We start from the raw sequence: 19,701 nt of genomic DNA, 5'->3' as shown, positions 1-19,701 counted from the left end.
AGTGATCAAAAAATAAGAAAGACAAAATCAACCTGCAAATCATAAATTCAGCAATCAGAATTCAGAAACTTTTGGCTGTATTTCAAGTGACTGAAGAAGTTAAAACAACTTTTGTGAGTGTCTGAATGCCACCAGCTGGCACAAAAAAGAAGCAAACATAGTAATTGTTCATGTCCTGGTAAACTCCCAGCAGAAAGAACTGGAGTTACAATAGTCTGCTAATCTTTATTGATTTCTTACAATCCCAGCCATCATTCATCTTAGTCTCAAAAGGGAGATTTGTTTCATGCGTTTCCAAAAATAAACTTCCAAAAGTCCACTCCTGCCTCAGAAAAGTCTTTGGCAAGGCATGGCATCTTCGAAGTGGGCTATCCAGTCGTAGTTCCTCCAACTATTCCTTGAACTTTACTGATAAAATCTAATAAAATTTCTCAAGATCCAGCTCATTTTTGGGGACAATGCTTAAAGATTTAAACAGTGAGAAAAGGAATCCAGTGCAGGTGAACCACTGCATGGAATCAAGTTTTGGAGAGCAAGAGTGCCTGCCCAAATGAGTGGCAATGGCGTTCCTCACTTCAGCATGCCAGTGGGGCATTTTTTAGCATGCCATAGTCCTTTGCTGGGGTCCAGCTCACCGTAGAATATTTTACTGTAATAGTCATCTCTCAGATATTGAGTTACCTTGATATCAGCTTATAAATGTCATCTCCTGAGTGCAAGGATCGAAGACAATGGACAAAGCAAAAGCTTATTAGTGCTACTTCTGCCAGTTCTATAGTGATATGAATTCCTCTTCAGCTTCAGAAAAATCATTTCTTACATATCACATGCACGATTTTAGATATAGGTCAAACCCTACATAAAATTACAGAGCAATTTAGGCTGGAAGCCATCTCACACAGCTTCCTGCTCAGAGCAGGGCTATTTTCAAAGTCAAATCAGGTTGCTCAAAGCCTTGCCCTATCAAGTCTTGAAAAATTTCCAAGAGTGGAGATATCGTAACTTCTTTGGACTTCTTCTTCAGTGTTTAGCCACTTTCAATGTGAATTCTTTCTCCTATCCAATCAAAGTTTCTCTTTTTTGCAGCTTGTGGCCATCCCCTCTTGTCCTTTTCCTGTTCACCTCCAAAAAAGTCTAGTTCCACCCTCTTAGTAACCACCCACTCATTGAAGCATAGGGATTATATCTTCTCTCAATGTTCTCCAAGATAAAGACACTGAGTTCCTTCAGCCTCTCCTTATGTCATATGCTCCAGCCCCTGGAACCATCTTGGTTACTTTCTTCTGGATACTTTTCAGCTTCTAAATATCTCTTGCATATTTGGGAGCCCAAACTGGACACAGTGTTCCAGATGTGGCCTCACAAATGCCAAGTAGAGGAGAGTAATAATTTCTCTTCACCAGCTGGCTGTACGCTTGTTAATTTAGCGTGATATGTGGTTGGCCTTCATTACCTCAAAGGAGCAGTGCTGACCCTCGTTCAGCTTTTTCATTGGGACCCACACGTCCCTTTTTGCAGAGCTGTTATCTCATTAGTCAGTCCCCAGCCTATACCATTGCATGGGGTTTTTTTGTCCTGGGAGCAAGACTGTCCTGTCAGCCCGTTCTCCAGCTTGTTCAGGGTCTCCTCATACAGCAGCCCTGTCCTCCAGCACATCAGCCACTCCCCCGGTTTCATATTATGCACGTGCTGAGGGTACGTTCCAACTCATCCAGATCACTGAGTATGTTAAATAGCATTAGCCTTAATATTGCTCCTTGAGGAACACCACCCATAACTAGCTGACAGTAAGACTTCAAATTACTGACTGCAACTCTTTTGACCCTGACAGTCCAGCCAGCTATATGCCGTACATACCTACCCTGTAGTCTTCCCACCCAGTTACATTTGGATTTGCCTAGGGGGATGCCATGAGAGCCCATGTGGATACCCTAGCTGAAATCAAGGTAAATGATACCCTCTAGTTTTCCCTTATCCACAGACCCACTCATTTCATCATAAAAAAAATGAGATGGGTTAAGCAAAATTTGCCCTTCTGCCTTCCCCCTCTCAATTAAGGTTAAGTTCTCTAATATTTAGTTTGTTGCGGGGGGGGGGGGGGGGGGGGGGGGGGCAGTTGCTTATTTTTGGAGGTTGGCCCAATAGCAACTGAAATCTTACTCTATCGTAAATGCATTTTCATAACTTTTGTGTTCCACTCTTAGGGAAGACCGCATGCATGTATGAATCTCAGTAACTTAGTTGATATTGTAACTTGTTTGTGGGTGGAAGACCCTAATCTGTATATTGTTGTGTTTAACTCATCATGTAGTTTATAATGTAACCAATTAGTGATGTGGGCAAGCAAATGCACTCAAACTTTGACCAGTCAGATAGCCCATCATGTGCAAAGTTGATAAAAAGTTGCCAGCGCAGATCAGGTAGTTCCACCTGACGTAGCAGAAGATGCCTTTAGGAGGCTACGTGCAGATGGAGTCCTTTCAGCCAGTGACTGGCCATTGTATATGAGAACTTTGGATCAAGGTGTCAAAGATCCCAGTAAAGCTCACTTCACAACGCCCTGCTGCAGTTGTTCATCCAGCAGGATAAACTGGAACGAAGATCTAATTTGAGTTTCATTGTGTAAATGAAGAACAAGCAGATGATGTGGCCTGACTTTGAAAAATGGAGTATTCCTCCATTAAATATGAATGATAATTGAAATCTATAAATACCTTCTAATAAAACTTACTGAATAAAAACAGTGGGGCAAAAATGGGGTAAACTTCCTTTTTGTCTTACATAGATAAGAAAAGATTCAATGAAAATAAAAGAGATTTTTAAAACAATCAGAATTCTTCACACATGTATCCAGTGAACATGGAAATTCACAGCTAAACCACATATAGTGTTAAAAAGATAAGGATGAAAGTCCTTTCGATCCATTTCATGTAAATACTAGGCATAAAGTACATTATTAGGGTAGTTGGTTTTAGCTTAGCTTTTGTTCTCTGGCTAATATTGTCAACCAGCAGACTTTGAAACAACAGCTTATTCATTGCCTTTCAGACGATACGGAACTGGTGAGATGTTTTGAACTGAGACTTCCGTTCCAACTTGATGATCAAATTCTTTTTTAATTGTTTCTCTGTTGTGGTTAATGACTTTGAGAAATCCAAAATTCAGAACAATTTCTCTTAGATACTGGATTGTGCTTCCAAAATGTATAATGAAGTATTCCAGCAAGGGAGGTATTTTTTGGTAGATGATATTGAAGCATTATCTCAAATAGTTGTGATAGTAGGTTTAGTGTCCACTGAGAGGTTTTGTTCTGCCAAAGGGCTGGTAGTAACACCTGCTGAGATGCCTTGCCATCTGTTTATATATCTAAGAGCTGCAAGATTTGATTAGTAAAACTTTTCCTCATATGCTGTGACCACTGACTTTTTTTTCTGTATTTGGGATGCGTTTTGGATGAAGCACCTGGCTTCACAGTAGTTTTTCCTAGGAGAAAATAATTCTAAGTTGGAGTGAATTAATGCTGTGATGCTGCATGGAGCAGAGTTCAGTTTTGCAGAGATGAAGGTAAAGTTGCTTAAACTCTGAAGGAAATCACATGTAATGTGTGCTAATCAAGCAGTGTCACAATTCATAGTCATAAAGTGTTTCACTGCAAATACAGATGTTCCAGCATTCCTTAATACATCAGTCTTAGTTTATGTTACTGATTTGATGTGGCTTCATCTAATGTTCTCACTGAAAGCATCCCATGATGAACTGTACATTCATAAACTCCAGATTAAACAAATTTTAGACATAGAAGTCTGAGAGCAATTCAGACTGTTTCAGGCACACTGAGACTCCTTTGTTAGAGTCTCTGTGTCCATGATGGCTAGGTGGGTAGAACACTCACCAAGGCAGCAGAAGACCTTCATTTCTAAATCCTAAACTACAAGTTAGAGACCCCTTTTGTTAAGCACAAGGCACAGTTCAATCAGGAATGCAAGAGCTGGGGGGCTAAAGAGAGATTAACAAAGACAGGCTGATTCTATTGAGAATGCGATTAACTTGGGGAAGGGGGAAAACAATACTGAGTTCTGGTTGCAATTCCTAATGCTGTTTATTTATTTATATCCAATGATGCTTAAATGGGAAATGAATAAACAACTGTGCTCTTTAGAGCACAGACATGTTGACTTTCAGATAAAGGTGGGATCACTCAGACAACTCTTAAGTTGTTTTTTCTTGGGTCAGTCACTGCAAAAAAATACATTAAAAGTTTTCTATGCACTACAAATGAAAAAATGTGAACTAGTTCTCCTCATGCTGTTTTATAAACCAATACAACTTGCTTACAATATTCACAGTTTTAAACTGTTTATATTTATATGCCTCATGTTTTTGGTGGAATCTTAAAATTAAATTCAGTTATATTTGCATCAAATCTACATTTGCATAATTGCAATGTTTACACTGTCCTTATACCTTAGCCTTGACAGTATCTTATAGAAAATCCCTGGGCTAGTATAATTCTGAATCTTATTCAATATGTATTCCAGTCTAACAAGCAGCTGTGTCTTCATGCTCTGTTCCCCAATTAACACAAAGCTTCATTACACTTTGGGGATAAAAATAAACTTCTATGTGTATTATCTTACCCACCATTTATTTATTTACAAAGTTAGTAAAACTCATAATTAATTAGACTTCTCATGAGGTCCTTTCTGGTGCACTACTAAAAATTTCAGCAAAGGGAACAATTTGCAATGCATCTCTCCCCTAGGAGATCCTTGTCATCATTTGATCACAGATTCAATCTATTCTGTCTTTTCACTTTATACCCTTCAGCTTTGATTCCTGGTTGCACAGTGACACAGCTTCACATGGAGGCAGGAAAAATTTTCTGCCCTAGAAGTATTTAGCTCAAGATTACGGCTGGTGGTTCAGTCTCCAGCAGGGTTGCATAGGGACTGGAATCCAGGTTTCCCATTTCAGTGCCGCACCTTCTTCTGACAGTGGTTTCTGGCAGAAGAGTTAGATAATGCACAGAGTAAATGCTTTTTCTAGAAAAAGTCTGTGTAGCTAGAAACAACTGAGAAGAAAAGCTTTGGCAAACTGCAGGTGACAAGAAGTGACCACTGTAATGCACCAAGAAGACATTCTGCATCATCAGATCAGTGTGGTCGGTAACCCTCTCTTACAAGGAGTAAGGAAAAAAAAAAAGATGTAACTGCATTGAAGACATAGCTTGGGTAGTTCTGAGGGGGACTTGGGCACTTGTGCCATTGGGAGCTTAACCTCAACTAGGCAAGAAGTTCCAGTATTCTCGTTTCCTCTTCATGGATCACTGTCAATTACAGCATGATTTGCAACTTTAAAACAATTTGTCTTGCATACCTTTCTTTAAGGAAGGCATCGTTCTGTGTAAATATTCTCCCCTTCTTACTTTTTGTTCCCTTTTAGTTCACTGTTACCTGCCTAGCTGGGTAAAAAAGTGTGCTGCCCACAGTACAGGTAGTTTATTTAATAAAAGAATGAATCTAATCAAATATATTAGGAAAAATTAAATACTTGCTTACAGTGTTACATAATGAATTTGCATCTTCTTACCACATTCAGTTTTCATCCAGTCCAGTGATTTTTTTTCCCTGTACAGTCTTCCTGTAGAATGAACATAAAGTTAATTTAATTCGTGTTCTCATCCCTGATTAATCTGATTAATACAAAATACAAACAGACATGCAACACAATGAGATGCATGCTTTTAGAAATTATTTAATTAAGGCATATATATTGTAAGGGTTTAAATGATGTGCACTAGGAAATGGAGGAGAATGCATCTAGATAAGTGATTTGAGGCTGAATGCAGACCTGGTCTAGCATGCTGATCCACAAGGTGATCATGTTCTGTACCACACAGTGTATGTAAAAGTTATTCCTATTTATGAATCTAGTGAAGTTTAAAATCAGTATAAAGCATTGCCAGCTGTCTTTCTTCTGTAGGTGGTGGCAAAGGATGTAGACTGTTGAAGACAGAAGAGAGAGGGGAGGGAAGAGAAGACATAAGAATTCCTAATCCTTTCAGTGGAAAAGATAAAGGAGCATACTCCTAAACTTATCTCGAAATGTGCTGCTGAGGGGAAAGTACTGGAGAAAATTAGACAAGGACATATGTTTCTCTCTGTGTGTGTATGTGTGTGTGTGTATGTACACATGCAGTTGTATGGGTATAGTGTGGGAAGGGATGGGAAGCATCTTAGAGTGTGGTAGGTATTTTGGAGAAGTAGGAGAGTCAGAGAAATATATCTGGGAGGAGTCTCAGAGAAGGAAAGTGTGAATGAGAGAGATTCATGAGAAGAGGGGAGAAAGAATTGGGAAAGGTGCAGGAAAGATTTAGAATGAAAGGATGTAGTAAGGTGCAATAGATTAAAAATAATGCAGGCAAGACTGACAGCAAGAAGTATAACAGAAAAGGGGAGGAAGAAGTAGGAAGTCAAGAAAGAAAGAAAGAACAAGCAGCAGAATTCACTAAGCCAAGTTTCCTGTGTTTTTGTGACTTGTAATGAAACTATTCTGTTTGCTGACCATTTTCTTAGCATATATAGTAAAATCAATCAGGAGGTATAAATATAAGCATCCAGGTCCTAGGTCTAATCAGAGTAACAGTGCTTAGCAAATCCAGAAATAGTAAGATTTTTTCTATTCAAAAAGGAAGCAACTATTTTCATAAGCTTATTTAAATGTATATGTGTCTGTATGTAAATCAAGTCCTATATTGCAGGAAAATAGCAAACTTTTAAATTTTGTTTGAGAAATTCTGATTTCGTTAGCAAACTTGCAAGATATTACTCAACATCAAAGAACAAATACACATACTTCAAGATGTCTGAGGGCAGACCATGAAAACCCAAAAAATAAGAAAGCTGAATTTCAGAAATAGTACTGTCAAAAGTCCTAAGAACAAGAAGTTATAGAAGTGTAATATATAAATTAGTTAAATACAACTAACCCAATCAGTATAAAAATACTGTTTCATATAAAGAAGGACTACAAGTGATAAATCACATGATGAACTGAAAGAAAAATGAAACAGTGCATGGCCTAATGAATATCGGTGATAGGCAGCTGATAAGTTAGTCTACATATGTCTAAGAGAGAGCATATCCATATAAAATCAACTGAGGTGCAGCTTTGCCCTTGGTGAGAGACTGACTGGGTTTCTACACTCTGCCTGGCTCCACTCAGCTTGTGGGAATGTTGTAACACTGAGACCTTGAGCATTCTGTCAAAACTGGTTGAAATTTTCAAGAAGGTTCCAAAGGTATTGCAAGACTCAGACTGACAGAATGTGCAATGGAGTAGATGTTGCTTCCTTAGGAAGTGAGGCTAAAACTGTAGAAAAGCAAAAAGAGATGAGAGATTTATTCAGATAGACAGTTGATTGCCACTACATTAAAGCTAAATGCAGTTTGCATTTGCACTGCAAATTAGATTTGCTTCTTGGATAGCAGTACATGGCACGTCTAATTTGGAGTACAAGTCCAAAATAAAGGACACTTTCATTAAAATAAAGTCAATGACAATAAACTAAAGGTGCAAATTGGGAGGTACAAAGCACAACACAAATCAGGACAAAAGAAACTGTACAACAGATGTGTCAGAAAAGATTGACACAAGGCTGTTCCTATTTCAGTGTCCAAAATCCATGAATGCATAAGAAAGATATACACTAAAAAAATCAGAAATCAGAAGATTAAGAAGTAATGACAGAAATAGTATTCAGCAATAGAAGAAGTGGGCAGTTACATCAGTAGCAACATATTTCGGCACCCTTTGTTCAAGTTGGAATTAGACAGCAATGACAAATAGTCTCAAGGAATCAAACCTCAAACAGAGAATGAATCCCTGTAATGAGCAGGACTGATCTGCTCTGAGGCTGACCTACTGGTTCTCTCTTTCATGTTTTGACAGTACCTGTGTGAATGAAATTTATGCTAATGAAACTTAACTGAACTGAGACTGGCAGAGGATATTTTGGCAGAGGATATTTTGTCCATGAAGGAGTGCATCATGACTCTTGCTCAAACTGTTCTTAGCCCACAACTTTTACTAATTTATTTTTTTTAATGTGTTAAAAGAAAAGGTTGGTGTGCAAATCAGCATATTTTCATTCATCAGCTTGGCATACTTTTCTGATACATCCTCAAAAATAACTTGGGATGTGATATTTAATTGGCCACTCAAAATAAATTGTCCAAGCACCATGCCAGCTGCGTCTCAGGTGAATTAATTCTGTCATTTGCTTCACTTAAAATACATCTCCTTGAAGTACTGCACAGTTAATAATCATGTTGTATTAAGCAGTATAGATATTAGAGAATGGTTCTGAAAACCAAGTGAATTCGGTCTTATCACTAGTCTGGTGAACATGTGTCTCCCAGTTTTTACTGTCACATACTGTGTGTAGCATAGACTGGGTCCCAGACAGCTAGTGAATTCAGTTAGTTATGTGCAAGGGAATAAGCTATAGCCCATAGAGGACTGTAGTAGCCCTGGGCTATTACATAGCAAAAGAATAGTTGGATTCCGTTAATTCAGCACAGATGTTAACTCATGCTGTATTGTAGATATAAACATTGGAATAGGGTAAACGAAGAAGAAAAAGACAAGCCAAGGATTTAACAAACCTTTCAGTTTACCTTCAGTTCCCCCAGATACTGAAACAAGTAATGGAAGACACTACTATTAAGCATTTAGAAGATAAAGGGGATATGTAAAAGCCAACATATACCTGGAAGTACAAATCACGACAAGTCATCTAATTTTCTTGTTAATGAGTAAAAGACCTTGAGAAAAAGAGAAGTGGACTCTAGCAGGATTTCAGGAAGGCTTTTGATGTTTTTTTTTTATGTGGGATTCTCATTCATAAGAAAGCTAATGTGACTAGAAAACCACAGGCAAAGAGAATTTATCAGTGGTTTACTTTCAAACTAGAAAATTATATAAAGACTCTATCCTGGTCCAATACCATTAAATATGTTCATTCATAGCTTGGTATGTTTGTTAAATTTGTAGATGATTTCAAGCTGAAGGACCTGCAAGCACACAGAAGGCCAGCATGAGAATTTAAAATTATTTTGGTGAATTTGAAGATTAGTCTACAAAAGGAAGACATATGTCAAGTTTGGAAATGTGAAATTCTGCTCTCAGGTAAGAATAGACACTATGTGAGTGGTATGCAGGCATTAATAATTAAAAAAATCATACAGGGGAATAACGTAAAGATGCTACCAGAGAGTGTGTGTACATGAATCTCTGTTAATTATATTCCTAAATAGGAGAAGTATAATATTAGAGCTACAGTTTATCAGATTACCAGAACGGTGACAGTTATCACAAACTGCTGAAGAAATTAGTGAGGTGGAAAATTATAATAATGAGAGACTTCAATTATTTACTGTCATGCAATTAAGATCTCCAGCAATCAGGAAGCAGGTGTGAATAGCCCATCTTGAGATAGTAAAGGTTATGGATAAAATGAGATGAGACTTCTTCAACAGTAATATTCAAATTCTGAGAAGAAAAGGAAAGTTTGAAAGAAGCAGATAAAAAAAAGTTTGCTTTGGATTGGAGACTTTATAAAATGTAACGTTAAGGCCAAGAGTCCATAAATACCCTCAGTTAGGAAGATATCAAAAGCATTTAAAACCAAAACAACACTAGTGTGATTAAATTGCAAAGGAAGACACTGAAGTATAGAAATAACTTCCAAAAAAACCATAGTCATGTCCAAAAGAGGAAAAAAACCAGGAGTTGCTCTATGAAGTTAAATGTAAAATCACAGATAAGTCCAAACCCACTATTTTGGAAAAGCCCTAACTAAATGTTTAAACCCTTCTTAACATTGAAAAGAAGCAGTGTACCAGACCATCAGTGGAACTAACCAGTGATTACAAGCAGCACTCAACAAAGATGAACTATATCAGAAAAAGCTAAGTTAATTCTTTGCATCAGTTTTCACTGTAGAGAAGGTCAGGGCAGTTCTTAATGCCGTTCTTTATGAGTAATAAGTATGGGAAACTGTCTCAGTTCAAACTATTAATAAAAGAGGGTTTAGAACAAACTATTAAAATTAACCATACTAAATTACAAGGACAAGATGATGATCCTCCCAGAGCTGTAAAGAAATGCAAACATGAAATTGCTGACCAGTAGTACCGTGGTACATAATCTGTTGTTTAAATCATCCTCTTAGGGCCAGAGGTCTAGACACTGACAAATGTGACACCAAGCTTAAAACAGGCTCCAAGAGAAATTCTGAGTACTACTGGCCCATAAATCTGATTTATATTTTCAGTTTTCTTTCTACATAGTTAAATATTATACTAGTAGATACATGGATAAACATAATGTACTCACAAAGAGCAGAACTGTTTGGCAGTCATGCCTTACCAATCTATTGGAGATCTCTGAAGAAAATAGTAAAGTAAATGTCATCTGATTGATATGTTTTTCATCAATACTCTTATCAAAGGCACTTAAATAAGTTACACTGTCATACATAAGATATAAAAATAAATAATCAGGTTTTACAATGAGAAGCAGCTACCAGTGGAGACCTCCTAAGAATCTGATATAGAGTCTTTGCTCTGTAAAGCAGTCATAACCATATGGAAAAGGAGTGAATTGTGAAAGGACAGGATTTTCAGGTGATGAAGTATTATGCATGCTAGACAAACATAAAACTGACTGAAAAGGAATCCACGGGGATCTCAAAATACTGAAGGACTTTTCAGTAAAAACAACCAAAATAAATCGTGACAAGTATAATACCATGCATGTGAGGTAAAAATATCCTAATTATAAATACATAACAGCTGTCTCAAACTATGGTAGCTATTATCTTTCAGAAAGAGGTCTGGAACCACTGGAGGTGGAAAAAAAACCAATAAAGAGAATGTTAGAAATTACTAGGAATATGGAGAATGAAACAGAAAATCCCATTATGTCACTATGCCATCTTATCTCGATCCTCCTTTTGAACACTTGATACAGTTCTGAGTATATGTTTTCAAAAGAGGTGTTACAGAATTTTAAAAAATACTGCAAAGGAGAGTCAGTCACTGAGATGAGCAACAACTTCTGTACAAAGGAGGAGAAAAAGGACAAAGACTTTCCATGCTTGGAGAAGACATGATAGAGGGAGATATGATATAGGTCTATAAAATTGTAAATTGTTTGAATAAGATGGATAGGGAGTGCTTATTAATTATTTCTAACCTCACAAACTATCAGACCCTCAATGAAATTATCAGGCAACAAGTTAAACATTAATAAATCTTAATGTAATAAGTAACTAGATTGTGGGCCTCATTGCCACAGAATGCTTTGGAAACTAAAACTACAAATGAGTTCCAAAAGTGATGGATAAATGGATGTGGAAAAGTCCATTTGTAGCTGTAAAACATGATGGCCTTCAGTCCAGGGAGCTCTTAGGCTGAGAAGGTAAAGCAGAGATAGGATCATTATTATGCTTTTCATGGAATTTTTGCATACTGGCTTTTGTTGTGAACATGGGTCTGGGTTGCACTGCCTTTCAGTTGAGCATGAAAGGCCACAGGTTCTTATGAAATGTTTATGATTTTCTAGATGGAAAATCTGCAGAAAAGTTTCTTGGGGAAATAGTGGATGACAAGCAGAGCAAGAGTCAGAAATGTCATGCTGCTCCAGAAAATGAAAAGCATCAAGCAGTGAAATATAAACATGAATATGAAGGAATATTTCACTTCAGCTCAACTCTAGTAAATCGTTAGCTGGAAAACTGGCCAGGTTTTGGCATTGCATTTCAAGAAAAATGATCCAGAAGAAATCTATAAATATGAAAAATGTTTGAAGAGTATGACCTATAAGAAACATCAAAAGTATTATGGATCTTTAATTTAGACTGAAAACTTCCAATATGTAAAAGGTAGCATCAAAGAAGGAAGAAAAATTGATCACTAGATCATAGGAATAAAGAATAAAATGTAGAAAGCTTCAACTGTTGCAAAGAAGATTTAGGCTAGACCTCAGGGAGGATTTTTTAACAGCAAGATCCCAAGCATTGGTGTAGATTGCTTAGGGAAATGTAGAATCTCTATCATCCTAGGGTTTTAAGACATCTGTTAGACCTATGTCTTTACAGTATAAGTGCAGATCATCCTGACTTACAGAGATTAGTGTGCTACATATGTGTTCAACATCCATTAGAGCCCTATTTTTTTCTGACATTTGAGGAATGGCTTGTCTGAAATGTGTGTGATAAATTCATACTATTTTGACTGCATGCTGGCATGCAGCTATTCATGCTGTCTTTGTGTATATTTATTTTCTTTCTCACTCCATCTCTAATCATCTATAATTTTATTTACATGCTCAGCAACTGTTCCTTACTATCAAATTCCTCTCCGTTGGCTTGCCACTTACTGGTTAGTCTTATTGCCTGTATTTTCTCACATTCCCCTAGCTCATATTTCAAACAGCCAGTGGTGATTTGTTCTTATTTTATGGACAATTTCAAATTCCTTTATTTATTTTTAAAAGCACAATATATAACAATTGGGCATGTTATACTAAGATCAATACCATCGCCTTATTCAGCATATTCTCTCAGGAAATACTTACTCTGTTGGTAAAAAACTCAGATCAAGGTGCCCAAATATTTTGCTTAACCATTCGTGGGGGAGAAGTACTTTTTGCTTTAAAATTAGTGCATGGTGTTGGCAGCATTTACACACTAAGGTTAGGCTTGCAGGATGAGGCAAGGAGCAAAGGTGACAAAAATTTAAATGTGCTTCTTTATCCCTGGCACTAGCAGCTGCCAGCTGTGGTGTGCCACAGTGGATCCACACGTCCAGACTGGAAGAGCAGAGCCTGAGCTCCCTGTGGCATGGCACCTCCATAATGGCCCGCTCTTCTCTGCCTAGGGAAGACTCAGCCCACGCAGGCAGAGCCTGAGCAGGCACTGGGGTGCTGAACAGGCACCAGCTTTCTTCCTCCAGAAAGCTCTGAAGCCTGGCCTGTGTCCACACTTAGCTGAATGCTTACTTAAGAACAAAATACTGAATGAGTATCGAGATCACAGCAAACTAGTGTTCATGATGTTCTGTGTGCCCACATCCGTTGACTGGAACAGGTACGATTTTTTGTAGATTCTGGGTCACTAGAGCAGAGCTCAAAGATCAGCACGCTCCCGGCAAGTGTACTTCCTATATCTCATACTAGCAGAAGTAATAGTAGAAAAGTCCAGTAGTAGAAGCAAGCCACATAATGCATCTGAGGAGGAGATGGGTCTCCTGCCTTCCTTTACAGCATGAAACCTGAGATAACTTTTTCAGAATCTTCACTATCAGCTACTAACTTTGTGTGCAAGGCCCTTAAAGGTGATCAGTTTTTCAAAGGTATTTATCCCTGCTTTCTGAAAATGTATCCGAGAGACAAAAAAAAAAAAGAGAGAGACAGCACCCAAAATCATCCATATTCATGACAATCTTGATTATTATTCAGAGGAACTCAGAGCTATCTGCAGAATCAAGATCTGAGTAAGCAATGCCATTTTTACAAACTGCCATTTAAACCAGCAAGGTTATACTTTTGTGCAGAACTACATGGTGGGTAACAGTTCCGTACCTGTTATATTCCAAAGTGATTATTTCTAAAACCACAAATATTTTTCTTTCTTATTTGGACACAAGCCTTCAAATGGCTTGGGACAAACTCATCTCCTAGAAGCAAAGGCAGGGAGACACATGATCTGCAAGCCCTTTAAATTAAAACAGGACTGGGCAGAGAAATGTGCCACTTAATCCTTCCCTTTAGAGTAAACCAAGATGTAGCAAATGATGGCAGAATAACTGTGAGGTAGATTACTCATGCCTGATGGAGTAGACCAGGAGAAGTCTGGGCTAACTGCATCAGTATCATAAATGAGCCATCAAAGTTTGAAACTTTTTATCATTCCACCTAGAAATCTACTAGAGAATCAGAAGGACTTCTTTTATAGTCGTTCCTCTCAATGTACATAATCCTCAGACATGCTTAATGTTCCTTGATTACATGTGCTGTTTCTCCCTTTTGTTGATTGGCAGTGATATTGTTGTGCCAGAAGAGGTTTAAAGTTTTCGTAATTCACTCCCTTGTTGCAGCCAGCTAGATCAAGGTCTTTGGCTGTCTTCTCTTTGATTCTCGGAAGTTCGGTTTATTTAACCCTATTGTTTTCACCCCTTAAAAAAAAAATGGTTTTCATTTACATTTCCTGTAGATGTCTCATATGGTTTTATGGCACCCCTTCCTGTCCGGCTGCACTAGCCAACCCTGTCATCAGTGAAATACAGTATTCTTAAAGAGCTGCCCCAAACAGCTATCTCATTCCTTTTATATATGACCAGGAAAAGCATAAGTATGTACATCTGCCTCAAACCAATGCTTCATGTTGACTCTCAAAAGTGACAAATATTTTTATAGTGTTTTTTCCCTGTTAGTCCTGAAAGGTTTTTACTTCATTTGGTATTTTTTAATTTTACGTGATTTTAACAGACTGATAATATAAATGTCAGTCCTGGTGTTGCCTGATTCTGCCAAAGAATACTTATAGAGGATGTAAAAAGGCACCAAACCTTTCCCTGAAGTGTCTGTTTGTTATTGGAGCTACGTAAATAGGGATTAGTAAACAACAAGAGTAAAAGACTAAGAGAAACAGAGAGAACCAAAAATGCTCCTTTGCTCTGTGGCAGCTTAAGTTTTTCTCACTTATAATTCCACTTACTCACTAGTCTCTGTAGTTAAAACTGAGAAAATTGTCACAAACTTATTTTTAAGATAAAGAAGTACATTTGGTTTTCTGCACAGATCACAAAATTATAAAGTATGTATAGACATGAGGAATTTCAGAAACTGATTTTACAGTATAAAACAGCATTGCCTATACAGTAAAACAGGTTATAAAATTATCTCCCATAATTTCTATAACCTAAAATTATTCTACAGTTTAAACATTAGATTCTAAATGCCATCTCCTAAAGCCCTAAGCTTAATTCAGCTAGAAGTACTACAGACTAATGCTGCAGATATTAAACACAAAAACTAGATTAAAAGAACACTGAAGTTGCAAAGCTAGTATTCACCCAGTGCCCTTAATGCACTGAGCTTCTTTGATGACCAATTCTCCAACAAACTGTTTTCTCCTCATTGTGCAGTGTAGCCTATGCCCTCTTTATTGTACACAATTCAACTCCTGCTCTGAATTATTAATTTTCTTAGAGGTTCTTCCATAATACACATCAGTACAGGAATTGAATTCTGCCCAAACGTTTATTTTCACAAATTAGATTAGAGATACTACTCTCTTTCTTTTACTGACTACGAAACACACAGAGACACTAAGGTCAAAAGTACTTACTAATTTTGAGTACTCTGTTTCAGACTCTTATGTGATTTTTCAGTCTAAACAGCATAATACTAACTTCATTAAATTCAAAGTGCATTTGTTAACTTCAGAGGTTGCTATGAGCACTCTCTCAAATGAAACTGCAGTATTTCAAGTTCAGTAGCAAGAAAACAAATACAGAATTGATGATCATGTAAGGTAAGAAAAGCCTAGTTTACAATACTTGTATAATATCTATGTGACAGAAACAGAAAGTAAAAGTAATTCTCTAAGGTTGCCCCATCAGACCAGTCCAGTTTCTCCCTCTTTCCTTTACAGCACTGCCCCCCACATCTGAATGCTTATTCTCTACCATTTACTGCAATAATAGCCAACCTTTTGGATCCTATGAACTGTATGCCAATAGTGGTTGAGTAACAACACTTGGAGAACTCTAGGAGGACTGACAGGCAAGAGACAATAATGGCTTCTCAAGAATCCCATTGGTCCTTGCGGAATGGGTCTGGATTAGGTTACAGCAATGGTTATCCTGGTTTTATTTCTCACCACACCAAGGAGTTGAAGAAACAAACACCTTCAGTAACAAAACATTCCCACCACTGATAATGTAAGAGCTACACAGCACATAGCATGGAATATACCTTCAAATGTTTGAAAACCTGTATATCACTTAAGAATTGTTTGTCCAACTGTGACCCCTTGGTTCTAGGCCCTTCTCTTAGCTTTTCTGTTTATCATCTAGTTCTAGCCAGTCTAGAGAACCAGTCCAGATTTCCCAGGTACTGCTGGTGCATTCTGTGCTGCTCCATCACTCAACACACTCTGTTTCCCCTATTCTTTCACCTCACAAGCTCAACTGGCCTAGTTGTTCCCCTGCACACTGATTGTTTCAGTCTGTTCTCTTCCTACATGACTTTCTGATTTCTACTTTTGATCTATCAACACTTGATAGACACTGTATGTCCTCTTCCATGTGACCAAGCATAAATTTTGAGAGTAAAAGGGTGAGAGCACATGACAGTTGACAACAGCAAACTTTGCTCAAAACCAGTTCACCCCAGTTAGGGAGGAACTACCACTTCAGAAGAGTTCTTCTCAGCTTGGACCTGAGATGCCTAGTGCAGAGTCTTTGGGATCTCTGGCTAAGAATCTTAGGCTCAACTCTGGTAATATTGGCAGAGTGGCAGTTTTTCAGAAGTCTGTAAGTTGTCTGGCTGTGAGCAAACATAAAGATCAACAGCATAGCAAATTTCAAAAACCCTGCACCAAAGTATTAAGACGGTAGAACTTCTCAAATCATTGTCAGACTTTTTTAAAAAAAAAGATGAAAATACATAGTTCTCCGTAGCCTTGTTACTGGAATGAAGATTTTTATTAGTTAGTCTTAGGCAGCAAATTTTGAGCCCAAGCAGTTAATATTTGCAGTGATAGAGTAATAAAACCTGGATGTTATAAATGGGAAAATGTCAGGCAATAATACTCTAGCAATGAGAAGCTCTGCCTTTACCACATCATTACAGAGCCAGAAGCTTCCTTAATCCCATCAGTTCCATCTCCCTTTCTGCTTCCACTGAGCTGGAAAGTTGTGTTTTCCTAGTGCAGTGCCTTAGACAAGCTCCAGGACCATGCAAGAACTATGAAGTGACCTGATGAGGAACAGAGGAGGAAGGGGATGTGCGAGGGGCAAGGACAGGTTGTCTCTCATGATCAAGGGGTTTCCCTTTGGTATGAACTAACATGGACAAGGAGAGCATGCCCTTATGGTAGGACCTGGAAGAAAGATGAAGTTCAGTTCCCTCAGTCACTTGGGAGCTGTCCCAAATGGCATTCATGTCTTAATTCTTTCCTCTCCCACAATTATTTCTGTCTCCAGTCATGGAGCTTGGGCTAAGATTGTTTTACAAGAGTCCAAGCTCCCTGACTAGAGACAGAAACAGTAAGCTGCAGAGAAGCAATGTAGGAACAAGGATGAGCTCTTTCAAACTGTATTCAGAACCACAGAAGAGCTAAACTCACAGATCCCATTTCCTAGTGATTCCATGGGACTTCACCTATCTTACACAAGCAAAGGCAACTCACTTGAATTCAGGGTAAGCATATGAGATCCAAAATTGTAATACAAACCCCCAGATTTCTTTAACTGCTTAAGAGACATAAAATCATGTTTCTTATTCTCTCATCTTTCTTTGCATTTAACTATATGTGCTCACTCACAATGCCAAGGACCTGTCATAATTTTTTATTCTGTGTTACCAAATTCTTGAAGGAAGGAGCCAGAAGTGGCTTTAGGTCCCTATGTTCTTGGCAGATGTGCTAAACATTAGGGTAGTAAATGCTGTAAAAAGAACACAAGCAAAGTATCTTTCACCTTTCCCATAAAATAATAAAAATCCCTAACTCCTGACATTATTTTTTTTTTAATGGCTAGCTTAGGTACCCCACTCCAGAAATGGCCAGGCAATGCTTTCCTGCAACCCTGACTGAGATGCATACTTTCTGGCAAAGCAAGGGTCTCAGGAACCTTAGGTTTAGCTCTTTTGCTCAGCAATGCAGGTCAGTGTGCTAACTACTCTGCAGTCCGGTCTAAGGTGCTCAGGCTCCTTTGCACCGTTAAGCACACTGTATCAATTTTGGAGGAAAGGAAGGCAGCAATATCATAGATGTAGTTTTGTTGCAACACTTTTGAAAATTAAGATGTTATGTACCATAAGTTAAGGTTATAGTGTTGTTTCTTAAGGTCTTATTCTGATCTTCGTTTTGATTCCTGTAAATTCATAGAGATTTTCATGACTTGATACATGAACTTGTATATCTAATCAACTGAGTTCAAGAACTTTCCTTTTTTAAACATCCTTTCACACACATTCCATCAGAAAGAGGGAGTTCCAGTTTGTCTTCTGGACCTGAGTTTTAGTGTTAGCTCTGGTGAAGATTCCTGCTAACTTGCAGGCAAGTACGTACACTCATCCTTCATTCTTCAGGTAGCTATATCCTGACAAATATGCACAAGGACCTTCTCTCTCTATCCCATACAAAACATTGCCTTTTTCTTTCCAGCAGTAGAAGGTGAATGGTTACAACCTCCACTGCTTTCATTGACTGAATGCTACTGTGGGGTGGGGAGAGGGGCACCACAAAGTTTTCTGCTGTCACCAAGGTAAGGGAAAAGGGGGCAGAGCAGCAGATGCCAGGTCTGCAAGTGCAGGAAGGAGTATTTTAGTGTTTGGAAAGTGTTTGCTACTTAGACAGCCTTTCCCATCCCCTCTGAGAAAGAAGAGCAGACATATGGAAGTTTACTGTGTGGTACATTCAGTTCGTGGGCTATCTATCTGTTGAATTACATTGATCAGAGACAATGTATGCTTGATTTGCTAATGTTTGTAAAATGCTTTGAAATCCTGACACACAAGATCCCTCTTAATACCTACTAGATAATGGTAAATAATGAATAGATATGAATAATAGGGTTCTACTGCAACAGCAGGCATAGTGTTATCTCCAATGTCATGTCACATTGTCATATCAGGTGATAAAATTTGCATGCAGTATAGTACCTCATTTTAGTAGTGTACACATAAATCAAAATTTTCCATTTGAAGGAATTTGTTTGCATTATATTTTGCAAGTGAATTGATAAGCAATCACTACTTACTGTTTTTACTGTTTGATTTTTTTTTAATTCCACTGCTATATTTCTTGGAAGTGTTTCAGATGACAGATGGTGAGTGTTTTTCAGTTCTTTGTTGCACACTTCACAGTCTAGCCCTTTGGCCTCCATTGTAGAACTAGAACAACTATATTGTGAGCAGAAAAACAGCACCAGAAGTTTTAGCTACATGATTCAAAGATAAATAGAACTGTTCAAATATTTGATATAATTAGGCACTATTACTATTCATTCAGATTTTGGTAGCAGGAAACTTTGGCTTGTACCAACCTAACAAAAATCAGTCCCTTCCCAAAAAGAGATGAAGGACAGAAGAGCCACAAAAGAGATGGTTGCTGACAGAGATGGGACCAGGAAACAATGAGACAGTGGTCACAGCCCGCTAACCTGACAGTGTCCAGTCTTTTAGCAAATACTATGCAAAAGAAGAACCTTGAGAAGGGACTTGTAGCTATTGAAGTGGTTCCAGATATGCACAAAATTTCCTCCCCAGTATGCAGGGAAGCTGGAGCATAACAAGTAAGGTGCTTCTCTGAAATCTCAGCAAGGCAGTGCTGTAGGCTGCTATCACTCACAAGCAGATGTAGATATCCACATTTTGATAGGGAATATGAGAAAGCTGGCTGGAAAA

The 19,701-nt window shown here is 38.0% G+C and overlaps 1 long non-coding RNA gene across 1 annotated transcript in view; it reads left to right on the top strand.

The window, feature by feature from the left end:
- Positions 1-1,900: 1,900 nt before the first annotated feature.
- Positions 1,901-19,701, top strand: part of LOC126044526 (uncharacterized) — a 37,693-nt gene continuing 19,892 nt past the window's right edge. Inside the window, exons 1-2 of the long non-coding RNA XR_007507697.1 lie at positions 1,901-1,946; positions 9,055-9,189. This is a non-coding gene — a long non-coding RNA (uncharacterized LOC126044526). The remainder of the gene's footprint in view (positions 1,947-9,054; positions 9,190-19,701) is intronic.

This window comes from Accipiter gentilis, chromosome 11 (genome assembly GCF_929443795.1).
Source record: "Accipiter gentilis chromosome 11, bAccGen1.1, whole genome shotgun sequence".
Lineage (NCBI taxonomy): Eukaryota > Metazoa > Chordata > Aves > Accipitriformes > Accipitridae > Astur > Astur gentilis.
The sequence above is the reverse complement of the archived record's forward strand: the minus strand, read 5'-3'. Positions and strand labels throughout refer to the sequence as shown.